General features: G+C 39.9%; 1 long non-coding RNA gene across 1 annotated transcript in view; it reads left to right on the plus strand.

Annotated features, from left to right (window-relative positions):
• The window catches only part of LOC102372435, an 82,402-nt gene extending 75,758 nt beyond the window's left edge, over positions 1-6,644 (plus strand). Inside the window, exon 3 of the long non-coding RNA XR_322972.1 lies at positions 6,536-6,644. This is a non-coding gene — a long non-coding RNA (uncharacterized LOC102372435). The remainder of the gene's footprint in view (positions 1-6,535) is intronic.
• Positions 6,645-11,089: the final 4,445 nt, after the last annotated feature.

Consider the following 11,089-nt stretch of genomic DNA (forward strand, 5'->3'; position numbering starts at 1 on the left):
GTAGGGCCAAACTGGTCCCTTTGGTAGCATGACTGAAGTCAGTAGAGTTACCCCACTGGTGATTTTAGTCCAATATGAATTAATTCATTAAAGACATAGAAGTCTCTATGGAAGGGCCCCTACTGAAACAATAAAAATCCTCCATATAATTTTCTTTCATTCCCTCTTTCCTTCTCTCTTTCGTTCTTAATGTGTACCCATGTATTTTGCCATTTTCTCGAACAATGAAAAGTATTTTAGGAACTGTTTTCTTTGCTGCTAATTTAGCATCACAGTTATTTATGGTACTATAATTTACTTTGACACCAGGGCAAATCTTCCTTGATTTTCCTGAGTGAACTAGGTTATATCAAGCTCTTATAACTTAAAAGGACACTTGATCTGTATATCCTGTGATGTGGGCTTGAAGGATTGGTACTGGAGTCTGGACAATCAATTTTCTCACCAGCTGTGCAAATATAGGTTTTGCCAGGAAAAAACATTTTTTTTCCCCCACAGTCAAAGATTTAGAGTTGTTTTAGTGTTGTTTTGTGAACCTGCTTCTGGAGAAATAGCTACGGACTAGCAGCACTAGTACCCCAGTTGTAATTAGCACAAAGCCCCTTCATTTGTGTTAATTTTCCTTTTAACTCTGGATCTAATCGGTAAATACAGTGATGTAGAATAAAATGTCAACTCGAAACAAACAAGTGCATTGAAAAGATAATAGTAGTTAATGTCTCATATAAATTAAAACGTGAGAGAATATCCATGACACTAAAAGGGCTGACATATTAGACATTCCACCCCACAGTTTACTGAGTCTGATTTAAGGCTACCAATTCCCGACTCATAAATCAGCATTATTCTGAACAGCAGAATGTCACCCCTTCATTAACACTGCAAAAATGCTTTGCTCTTGAGGACAGCAGGCAGAACTTGGGCTTGATAATTGGTTCTGTGGAAGGGACAGTGCAGAGCCAGACTGCCTTAACTGAAGCACTGTGCTTGTGCTAGTATAGAAGGGATGGAACTATGACTCTTCCCAGCTCCTGTCGTTCTGCTCCATAAGGAGAAGTGCAGAAACCAACCTGGTGTCTACTCTTGTGGGAGCCCCTTGTGTAGTCATGCAATGGATGGGGTGCAGGTAAAGCAAAACCTTCTCCTTCCCCTGACACAGTGATCATCACTCAAGGTCTTCTGACTCCTAGAGCATGTCTACAATGCCCTGCCTCCCCACTTATAGTTTCATAATTGTTTGGGGCTACAAGGGACCTTACAGATCATTGGTGTAGCATGAACTGAACTAATGTAGCTGATGTTAACATGGAGTGTAATAATAGTGAAATATAATAACCATGTTAGTCTTGTGCTGTAAGCAACTTGAAAACTCCAGTTTGTATCCTTCTGTTTGACATAGATAAATGAACTCTGCATAGCCTTTAGGTATAAGTGTGTAAAAGGGTGAATGGTGAGAGAATGGCATAGAGATGGGAGAAGAGGATTTAACTGTTTATGTAAGCAACAAGGCACCGAATGTAAGTTACCAGTCAGTAAACTAATTAATGGATGGCTGAAGAATCCCTTTTAGGCCTATGGCACAAAGAAGATAATGAGGAGAAGGAAGGCACCCATGCTGCCAGACGGGCAGCAAGAACACTTCAAGGCTAAGATAAGCGAAAGACAAAAGAAGAACAACCGCAAAAACAGAAGCTGGGTATGGAAAACCCCAAAGCACTGAAACAAAGGATGCCAGTCCCTATAAAAGAACACTTTGAAAATGCCAAGTTGGGTGAGTCTCTTTCTCTACTGCTGTTTCATCGGAGCACAGATGCATCTGTTCACCCTGCTCCAGCTGTTGTCTTCAAATCTGCTATCATCAAATCATCATCTTATTTACTCAATAAGCCTGGGTTGGCCACCCTGGGCTGATATTGAGCTACTATTGCTGGTAACTATATCTGGTGTATGTGTGGATGAAGTTTTTTTGTGTATGTGTATGATGATTTGTGTGTGTTTGTATGAACGGTGTGCCCAAACCTCTATGTCTAACTCATGATCAATAAACATGGCACCTTGCTTTATAAAGTCTCGCTCATGATTTGAGCAATTGGCAATTTGAGTAACATCGGGTCCAGCCCCTTCACCACATGTGCAGGAAAGACTACTGGGGTCAGATGACCCCAGCAAGGTAGGCATCAACATGCTTTTTGAAGATCACCAGGGTGGGGGACTGTACCACCTCTGCGGGGAGCCTGTCCCAAACCCTCAGTACTCGACTTATAAAGACGTTTTTCCTTATGTCTAGCTTGAAGCAATCTTCAATCAGTTTGTGCCCATTATTTCTTGTCCTCCCCTGGTGGGGCTTGGTAAATAGATGCTCCCCCAGGCCCAGATGTATGCCCCTGATATACTTACAGATCTGTGATATACTTCCACTCTGTGTACACCAGATCTTAGCAATGAAACAATGCATCCACCTGAGTGGACTCCAGTAAGCACACCAAGGCCAGGGAGACAAAGAGTAGCACTGAGTCACTCTGAAGCAGATACATTTGGGAGAGTTAGTGTGTGTGGAGCAGGGTGTCATCATGGCCACCCTCCCAGGCATGGCATGGAGCCGCTGTAGACAAGCCTCACTGAGTAAGCTGCTTCTGTTGTCCATAAGCTTCTTTGAAGGGAACCCAAACTTCTCTTATTTGGACATAAACCTATCTTTGCTTTGAACAATCTCAAGCTTTTCGGTATTCGCAGCTCCTGCCTCCTCCCCAAAACCCAGTTGCATGTCTAATCTATTATTTACAAGGAAAGAAGTTACTTCATCTCAATGGATCTCAGTTTTTCAGATAGAAAATGGCCCAATTGCTGTTTCCTGTCTTCCTTTCTGTCTATTTAGACTGTAAATTTCTCAAGCCGAGGAATATGTCTTCTTATATATGTACAGAGTGCATGGTGTAATTGGGCTGCAGTTTCAATTGGGGTTCTCTAGGCACTGACATGTGTGCCATAGTATAAGAAATACAGTAAATCAGAACTCTGAAATACAACACTTGCAATATTAATATCACCTAGCGTAGCTATGATTGGGTAGAAGCAGGGGGGGGAATACCACCCTCCAGAATTTGTGGTGGGACAAACAGAAGGACAGGTCTAGGAGGCTGAAAGTAGCACTCCTCCCTGACCAAAAATGATGGGACTGTTAAGCAAAAAGAAATTCTTGATTGCTGCTGGTGAGGGTAGTTGTGGCTCTAAAACCAAGTTGGGAGATTAGCAAAGGGGTCATCTGGGTGTAAAAGGGGCTGCCAGCTAATCTCAGAGGAGGAGTTGAAAAATGTGCTTTTGGCACCGGGGCAGTTTGGTTTGCGTGCTGGTCAGAGGGTACAAGAGTAGCAGCTGCTGTGGTGGGGATACAAAGAAGTCTGGAGCCAACAGGACAGTCCAGGCTAATGTAGCAGTCACAAGAACTGGAATGAACTACTCAGCAGGACCATAAAAAAATATTCTGAAACCATGTGACACAAAGCTTTGACTAGGAGATAGGGTTGGCTATATTGAGTCAAAGGTTATAACGTATGTGTGAAAGGGCTACATTGTCATGTACCTAATTCCTGTTGGGGATCTTTTTGTAGTTCCCATCTGGGTAAAGGTATTATTCTGTTGTGTGGTCATCATTTCTGGAGATTTACTCCTGCCTCCTTGAGAAAAGTGTGTGGGTGTGGGTGGTGGGGGTGGTATGTGCATGCTTAGTCAGAGGCACATAACTAAGGGATTGGGGGTTCCTTTTTCACAAGGTACTTTTGCCTATCATTATGAAGTATCATAAATATGATGCTTTCAAAGTGATAAATTATAGAACAATTTTTAAGGTTATCTGACATTTCCCATTATAAGAAATGTACTGAGTTGCAACATGCCTTATCCCTTCGCCCAATTCTAAGTATTTGGGCTGAAATTCCCTGTTTCCATTAGGGTGCAATTTTGTTGTTGTTGTTTGGTCAATATGATTTTCATTTTCATCCCTGAAAGTGAGGTAAGGGAAAAAGGGTTTTGTCCATTTAAAAAAAAAAATGTTCCAGTGACCATTTCTGTAAACCTCTGTCCCCCTTACATTGGACTGATGACTTGCCATATGACAGGATCTAAATTCTGATACTCTTACCCATATTAAATAGCCCATTGCTTGACAAGTCACAATTTGTTTGAATGGGGCTACCTTCAAAGAAAAGGTCTACACAATGCAAAGGAGGATAGCAGTCTAGCCTTTACAGCTTTAGCTGTGCTTGCAGCTGTAAGTCATAAGTATTATTATTATTTAAAGAGGGGACAGAATAACTCTCTTTCAAGACTTTGTTGAAAATCTTTAATATCAAGGATCTTGGACCCTGAGGCAAGTATGTGAGCTTTTGTATTTCTATTCTATTTACCATACCTCAGCTCAAATACACTGCAATGGTGTCTGGAGAGTCTGCACTTGAATAATTGTGACATTTTTCCCTTTAAGAGGAACAATTGGTTGTACTTGTTTAATGTTGGGTAAAGAGTCATGAATCCCAATAAGGCCATGAATACATTTATTATTAATTTTTTGTTCATTCATTTTTAATTTTCTGTCAGACAAAATCAAAGGCTGAATCAGTGACTTCAATGCGTTCTACCTTAACATACTGGCTTTTAACAAGGTATTTATTTATTCTGGACATCACTGAGAAATCAAAGGTACTGAGATCAGGAGTATCAAAACTCTCTGGTGCATTCATATAAACCGTAGTCACATCATTATGTAGGTTTATGGTTCATGGCTATGACTGTTTAATGTTGTCTTGTTTTCAACTTTTTCAAGTTCAAGCACATTTTGAAAGTGTGTAAAACCCTGGTTGAGGGGAAGTGCCAAAATGCTTCTATTTTGTTTTTAAAACCAGAGCAATTAGAAATAGCACAGAGCTTGCAGAGTCCTACTAGTCCAGAATAAGGTGGTTCATTGCATATAAGCAGAGTATGGGGAGACGTAATTAGTAGGGCTGTGCAAAGCTTCAGTCGCTGATACAATTTGGAGAAGATTTGGCCGTATTCGGAGGCTGACTCTCCAAATCTGAATTGAATCAGGAGGCCCATTAATCTCTCTGAATTGAATCAGAAGCTTCTGAATCGATTTGGAGAGATTCGATGATTCGGCCATAGTCACAACTTTGTTTTTTCTATTTACCTCAAGGTACCGCATTTGGCTCATGAATGCTGAGATGGTGGGGTGGATGGAGCATCCCACGGGAGCGTGGGCTCAGCGGCAGACCCAGAAGTGCACCAGAAGTACTTTTAATCCACTTCTGGGTCCACCACAGAGCATGCAGGGGACTACCCTGGCCCCATGGCTCAGTGACTGGTGCCTCCTGGGTCGGGGGAGAACCTGCCCCCCCCCCCCCCGCACCCAATAGCCAAGACAGGGGAAGGGGGGGTCCCCTGCATGCTCGGCAGTGGACCCCCCCGCGCTCCTGTGGGACGCTTCATTTGCCCCACCATCTCAGCATTCACGAGCCACGTCTGGTACCTCGAGGTACGTAGAAAAAATATATAAAGCTGTGTCTATGACCAAATTGCTGATTCTCCGAATCAGAGTTAAATCTTCAGATTCAGCCAAATTGATTGGGGACAGTGATCTGAATCAGCAAATGGATTCACTGTCCCCCAAATTGGGCTGAATCCAAATTCAGATTGAATACTGCCCACTAGTAACCCTAGTAATTAGTGTCTATGAGCCTCCACTAAGGGAAACTTGATGCAGTAGTCATCATATATGTCCCCTAAATGCAAGAGTAAGTAATAGATCTGGTTTACATGGAGTTTTTTACACATGGTATAAAATCCTGGTTTCATTCAAATTGATGGCAGAACTCCTGTAAACTTCACTATGGCAAGGCTTTCTCCCATAGCCCAGGTTTGGACATTATACTTGTACTGGTATATGTGATCAGAAGCTGGTCTATACCCATAACAGAACAGAAGTCAGCCTACATAGACTGGTTTAAAAATGGCAGAACCTGGTATAAGATTTCCCTCCCACACCTCTCAAAGCACAAATATGTGTTATGTTTGCTACCGATATAAATTATGCCGCTTACAGGAAAATGTGTAATTTAGGTCAATTCATCCTCAGGCTTTTTGAATGTCTTTACCTAGCCATAGTGTACACAATGGATAATCCTATTCCAATAAATGTTGCAGGTTTGTTATTAATTTAATATAAGCAGTAGATGGAAAGAAATGGGAATTTATGGGGAGGGAATTGTGCAGGCAGGAGGTCCTTGGGACACTAGTCCTGGATTCTGTATGTCCTGATAAACTAGTGAAAGTTAGCATGTTTATCTAAAAAAAGGCAAAACTCTTAACTTGCAACTATAACTAGTTGACATAATATTTACATTCATATTATCAATGAGAGTTAACAAAGGATTTCTTCACAGATCAATGGTTCTTACGCAGGTGAAAAAATTATCGTCTGCCCAGTCTTGCTAGCAAAAGTTTTCTCCATTCTTTTTCCTGTTCCTTTTTGTTCCTCCTCTAGGATCCTCATCTCCCAGACCAGAACTCCAAAGCAGAGATCACAGCCCTGACATTTAAAGCTTCAAGATTCTCATATTTCAAGCATATAATCTGAATTACACAATTTTCCTCGTCTTGTACCTAGAATTCTTGCTATAGCTTTAGTATAACTTGCAGTATTATAAATGCGAGTCACTCGGTAATCTGTAATATTCAAGCAATGCTTTGCTTTAATGCTCTGTGTGTTGAATAAAACAGCAAGTGACTATTGGAAAACATTTAGCTGTGTTTCTGGTTCACTGTCTCATTGTGACGCTGATCAGAACACTATATTAAAAAAAAAAAAAAAGAAATATTGTACGAGATGCCATAAAGTTTTATGATGCAATTATTACAGATATAATTGTTCAAGGTTGTAGAGGTCTATAGATGTCTCGCCGTTCATAGACCAATGCCCTTTTATGCTCCTTTTTTATAGTTAATGCAATGCCTCATTTAATAATTTAAAAAATAATTTATTGGAGTTAAATTGCTTTTTCAGAAGGCACAATCTTATCATTCTCATTTTTTATAAGAATCTCATTTTAATTTGTTTGCTGTGCCATTCTAACATGAATTTAGGAATTTAATGGAGTGAGAATTGAAGGCTGATGGCATCAATGAAATTATTAATTTGGTAAGCGAAAGATTTATTTGGTTGATTTAGATAGAATTTTCAATAGTCAATTATCTTTGGACTCTATTAAAGAATGAAGCCCCAGACAAATAACAGTTCTCATTCAAGGTTCCCCAGGATGAATTGGAAAAGACATCTTCATTATTGCTATTGATGTTAACGTGCAAATCACTTACCGTTAATAATCCCAATGGACAGATAGAGTCTTTATTTTTACCCTTAAGAAGCTAGGTACTAAACCCTAAAAGTGTTATCCTAACAAATGAATATTACCCGGAGATAGCAGGCTTAGCCATGCAGAATATTTTAACAGTTTACTTTTATCCATACCAAGTCCCAGTAGAATAGTTTAGCAGAGGAAGCATGTCTTTAAGTGTGTCTAATTTTTGTTTTTACCTTTTTTGTGAAACTGGCAGTATTGAAATATAAAGAGGTTATCTGCAAAAATAGGCATATGCATGGGGAAAAATGTCTGTTTCCTACTCCATTTTAAATGCTTTTACTTCTTAGGTTTTAGATAATTTCCCCATGAAAATCATGTCTCACAAGTTTGGTGTTTTAAAAGAATTACTTTAACAGTATCTTGTTTGCCAATACAGATATTTTATTGAAAGCCACTTTTTCCTGTTTAAATAGCAAGCAATGATACAGCAATATAGCCTAGTGAATGGGTCATAATTTATAGTTTGTTTGAAACCAGAATAATTTACATATCTATAATCCAGTAAGAACACATTTCCAGGTGGTGCTACAGTTGATAACAGTAAATGGAGGAGAAAGTGCTCTGTATTCAGCATTAATCTGTCAGTGTCAAAGGCAACTTTGGTGCATGCTGAAGTCAAAATGTGAATTTTGCCCCAGTTGAACCTTGAAAATCATGCAGTATAAAATGAATTGCACAAAAAATAGAGATAGTGCAATATTAGTTTCATTGAACCCATGAATACTAATAAGTCTTGCCAAATCGCCTAACCATCAAACCCAGGTGAAAGTTGGATATTAACTAAATTATTGAATACTCTCATTGTGGCATAAGAATGGAAACATTGGCTGTAGAGAAGTTGCAGAGCTTCTGAGTATGCATTTTTCATAAGTGATGTGACAGCAGAATCAGGTTACAAACCACTTCTTTCCCTGGGTGATGGCCCAGCCTATGGTCTTGCACTGATACAAGGCTAATCACAAATGCTGGCAACATGGATATAGGCTTCATGCGGGGGGGGGTGTCTTTTGGTTTTTTCTAGCATATGCTCCTGTTTTCTCCAGCCATTGTTTAAAATAAGTTTGAGAAAAACGATCTACCAATGTCTATTTCAAAAGGACAAAACAGACTGAAGGAAGAAGTTAAATGAACTGAGGGGCACACATTGCTTTTAAACTGGGGCATGCTAGTCAAAGCAAGTCATTGTATTAGCAGGAGAAATGCAATGCATGCTTTGCAGTGTTTGGTTAATCCAGTGCCTTCAGAGCTCTAGAACTGCTTCACTTCCTACTAGAAGCATAACAGGGCAGCCCCATGCCCTGGGTAATGGCTCTGCTTCGGGCAATTTTTTTATGCCCTCTCCTGAAGGCAGGACCCAGGGCTGCCCTCACTTTCTGTCCATAGGTTCTCCCTTATATTCTCAGCAAACCCTGGAATGGGGTTCATTACAATTCAGAAGCATGTATCTATATCTGCTTAGCTCCCTCAATGTATCATGTAAGGCATGAATATAAATCAAGAAAAAATGTGTATTACCAAAGCACATGACAAGGCTGAGGACAGACATGCATGTGTACATGTCAACAACATGCAAACTAGTCTGTGCTGTTAATGTTACCTTCCCACTCAACACAACCACCCCCCCGCTGATTCTGTTTGCTTCACCCATCTGGCATGTCTCATATTTTAGACTGTAAGCACTTTGGGAGTGTGGCTACTTTTCTCTGTCTCTGTATTTCCTAATTCAGTTGGCCTTTAACTGGTTGAGGCCTCTAGATGCTACTGTAATGTAAATAATCAGCAGTAGCAAGGTTGTGGGTCAGATGTGGTTACCAATTACAACAAAGTTTTTGCTAGCAATGTACCAAAAGTTCTTGGACTTTGCAAGTGAAGGCAACATCCTTGTAAATTTCTCAGCTTTCGCCCTTTCTTAAATTAATCGGACATATCTGGGAATCCATCACTGCTTCCCTGGCTCTCTGGTAACCCAGCCTACACTTGCAAGTGACATGTTTGCAAACCAGATTTTTGGGTTTTGTACCAAGATGGTACAACACCTGTACTCAGTAGTAAAGCTGGCAGGGTGCGAGAGGGGCACCAGCCCTAGGTGCCAGAATGGTACCTACCTCCCATTCAGAGTCTTTGCTGCGTTAGGAGCAGCCCCATGCCACCCATCTGTAGAAGCTGGCTGTGGGGATAGGCCAAGAGCGGTGGAGGCCTTTGAGCCCCTGGGGCAAGTAAGACCCTTCTTTTCTCTTCCCCTCATCCCTGGTGTTTTCCAGTCCTCTCTCCGCCAAGGGAATTTTTGCCCAGGGTGCCAAACTATGCCTATGCCAGTACCACAGCTGAAGTTAAGATCTTTGGCAATTTATTCCTAGGTGAAATGAATCCATACCCCATTATTTCAGTAGAAATTTTCCACCCATTTCAATAGCCTTAGTTTTCAAGCTCTAAAAATGTACAATATACCATAGAGAGTCCATCATCAGTATGTAGTAAGAGCCTGGCTAACTTAAATTCACAGCTCTGTTCATCCTTAGCATTAGTATTGCCAACAAGACTGGTTGAAGTAAAAATGTGGTTTGTTAATGGAAGTGGCCTAGGAGAGAACGCGTGATATATGTATTTTTTTATTATTATTAAAGTTTCAGCATTTTGCTGTTCAGTTCCAGGTCAGAGGTCAACATTAAGTGAAAGTTGTATGTCTTGCTGCAGCTCTTAGCTCTTTCTGAATTTAGAGGTTATAGCTTAATCCCTTATGTACAGCCCTCCACCTCTCTGTACTACATATAATTTGTACAACTGGATACAGGTGATATTCTCTGCTCAGGAGACATCCAGAGCAGAGCTAGTATGAAGACTGAATTTCTTTTTTATTCCTGCAGACAATGCCTCTTAGATCAAAGAGGGCATTATTTCCAGGGTAGTGAGAGGAAGCTTAAGTGACTGTCTACATCATATCTGACCTTTGTATAAAAGCCTTCAGTTTCAGGTAGTTCTACGCTGTCAAGTTTCACAAGGAGAAATATTCACATGACTTGAAGAGTAAAATTAAAGACAGAAATCTACATTTAAGCCATATTAAAATTGTGAAAGTAACTCTCAAAAGCAAGAAGGTTCACTCTTAGCTCAATACAATTCTACTATTTTTCTCCCTTCAATACTGTCTGAATTAATGATGGACTCTCTCTAGCTTTGGAGAGGTATAAAAAGCATGCATTTTTGGAATTAAACCATCTTTTGAAATGCTGGATAAAAGATGTCAAATGCTGATATTCTTATATGAAATTTAATTGGCATTAAAAAGTGCAATTGTAATTCTACTTTTGTCCCTCTCAACCCTATTACCTTTAAAATAATTTACAGAGCCCTATAATGCCATTGTTAAGTAGATGCCTTCATTCTGTGATCAAACAAAACTAAGTCATAATTATTCTTGCCATTTTGTAACACAACACAGTAAGAAAAGATACTTGGAACTGAATCACAAACCAAAAATCAAACATAACACATGTAAGTATGAACAGCTACATGAAATAACTACTACTTTTTAAAATATAGGCATAATTAAGTCATTTGATTACAAAGCAATAATTGGTCAATGTGAGGGGACAAAAAGAATAAAAATGCTAAAATGCCATAGAAATACACTTTGTCTGTGTCAATACTATTATCATACTGAAAGTAAAATAACTGGT

This window comes from Alligator sinensis, unplaced genomic scaffold, assembly GCF_000455745.1.
Source record: "Alligator sinensis unplaced genomic scaffold, ASM45574v1 scaffold349_1, whole genome shotgun sequence".
Lineage (NCBI taxonomy): Eukaryota > Metazoa > Chordata > Crocodylia > Alligatoridae > Alligator > Alligator sinensis.